We start from the raw sequence: 2,875 nt of genomic DNA on the forward strand, positions 1-2,875 counted from the left end.
ATGTATGTATCTATAAATCTATGTATGTGTGTCTGTGTCTGTGTTTGTCTCTCACCCCACCCCACTCCACTGTTTGACAACCGGTGTTGGTGTGTTTGCATCCCCGTAACTTAACGATTCGGCAAAAGGGACCTATAGAATCGATTAAAAAAAATTAAGTCACAGAGTCGATTACTTCGTCTAAAAATCCTTTGGTCGGTGCTCCAGCATGGTCACAGTCAGATCACTGAAAGAAGTAAAACAATAAAAGAAAATAATATATATCTTTACTTTATCTTTTACCTGTAAAATAAAAGACAAAAAAAAAAAGAAGGAAAAAAAACGCATTGAAAGACACACTCCGTTGCCACCAACTTCTTCAGTTACCGCCTAAAAAATCTTCATAATAGATTTAATTCTGGTCGGAGTGCCATGTGGGTTTCTCATGTCTATTACACTTCAATTAATCCTTTGTTGATTTTAATTATTGCTCAAAAAACTTGGCCTGAGTTCGTGCCAGTTCATGAAAGAAGATTTTTTTTTAACAGTTAATTAGCGATTCGTTAACAAAGATTGCAATAGATGTCTGTTTGGAGATATTGACAGTAATATACTGAGGTAGTTTGACATATTAATTAGTAATGACCTACATAGGTGTAGCAATCTGTGTGTGTGCGTGTGTGTGCATGTGCGTACGTTCGTTTGTGTGTCTGCATGAATATCTATGTTACTGTGTGCGTGTATGTAAGTACGTGTGCTTGTATGATTATATATACATACATATATACATACATGTACTCACATACACTCACACATATACACATATTGACTCAGGCATGTTTTAGACAAACCACTGTGATTAGTATCCGATGCTTTTGTTGTGCTTTCACTCGCCTTACTCCCGCTCCTACCCCATCCACACCTATCCACTTCGTCTTGTATTCAACATAACCACAGTGAGACAGTCATTAACTATTCATTAACTCTCACTAATTAGTCCCACTTAGAGACAAATAAGAACACACAACAGGACAACGAAATTACACCATCTGTCTTTGATATATACCTTTATTTATCACAACAATTTCAATTGTTTAATCGTTGTTTTTTTTCTCTTTCCTCTCAACCGCAAATACCTCATACTTTCACTTTTATTTCTATCTTTTTCATTCTCATCGCCGCATTTTTACGCACGTATGCATACATGCATGCGTGGAACGAGAGATAGACAGATAAATAAACATATAGATACATACATATACACATGCGCACACATATGTAAATATTTGTATTATTTTGTTTGTGTTAAGCATCAAATATTACGGATGCATTTCTGTGTGTGTGTGTGCGTGTGTATAAATACATATATACACTACGTACTCACCAACACACGCATACACTCACACATATATGTACATGTATATATATATATATATATATATATATATATATATATATATATATATATATATATATATATATATACATACATATATATGCGAGTGTGTTTGTGAGAAACATGCGTATAATTTATATTTTCACATACGTATATTACGCGTGCTTCCTGGTGCTATACTTCTCAACTCTTTAAAATACTCACACGTATACGTACACTCACTCCCTTTCACTCACCCTCTTATATACTCACATGCATGCATTCACATTCACACATTCTCCCTCTCTTTCTCTCACTATCTCTCTCTCCCTCTGTCTCTTTCTTTCTCTCTCTCTCTCTCTCTCTCTCTCTCTCTCTCACACACACACACACACACACACACACACTAACAACCCATCCGGCGTTCTAATTTCAACGTCCAACTCACTCCACGTAAGTATGTTCCTAAGGCTCAATTTAACTATTGTTGTCATCTTATCTCTCCATGGCCTGTTTATTTTCTAGACTTAATCTTCTCTAAATAGATGGATCAATTCAACGCCTAATCTAACAACCACCTTCCTTCCGCCTTCTCTATCGTCTGCTTAAAATTTCCTCAATCTTACGATGTTTCCGCCATGTTTGCATTGTTTCTTTCTCGTAATGGTTTCTTCCTTCGTTTTGTCTTGTTTTGTTTTCGCTCTCTTCTTTTGTACTGTTAATGTATAGCATTGTGTTATGGTTTAATTTAATCATCAAAAACATCGTAGTTAGTCATTAAGGACTGTTGTTTATTAAGGACAGCTAAGTTCGTGACCCGCTTTTCATACCCGGATGTGAAAACCAATTCACTTCAATGATAATGACTAAATGTTGTCTGAGAAAGGTATGAACGTCGCATCACACACACACACACACATACACACACGCACACACACACATCATGCACACACGTATCATAAAAGCATACACGTAGAACAGTGATTGAAATCACCACAAATAATACTACCAGCACCACCATGTTCTTGGGTACCTTTAGCAAGCATTCGGGCCAAATCTCCAGCATCAGATTAATTCCTCCCTTCCTTCAATCCGTTCCAACAGCCTTGGAAACTCTGAAAAAGAGTAAAAACTAGCGGTTGACGACCTTCTCTCGTTGATTGAGGGGTCAAAATTACACACGTACTTACATATTGATACACATACCTACGCAGTCACTTCCCATTTTTGATAAATATGAAATCTTATATGTATCAGAGATCAACTCGGAGCAGCAATATCAACTATGAGCAATTAAGTAAAGAGACGCCCATTATGTGTGTGTGTGTGTGTGTTTGTTTGTGTGTATATACATATATTTATCTATCTGTAAATATGAATGCATGTAAGCATGTAAGTATGTAAATATATATATATATATATATATATATATATATATATAGAGAGAGAGAGAGAGAGAGAGAGATATGCAGGGCAAGGAGAAGCAGGTTACTGTCAATCCCTATATATTTATGATTATAT

The sequence above is a fragment of the Octopus bimaculoides genome, chromosome 17 (assembly GCF_001194135.2).
Source record: "Octopus bimaculoides isolate UCB-OBI-ISO-001 chromosome 17, ASM119413v2, whole genome shotgun sequence".
Classification (NCBI taxonomy): domain Eukaryota; kingdom Metazoa; phylum Mollusca; class Cephalopoda; order Octopoda; family Octopodidae; genus Octopus; species Octopus bimaculoides.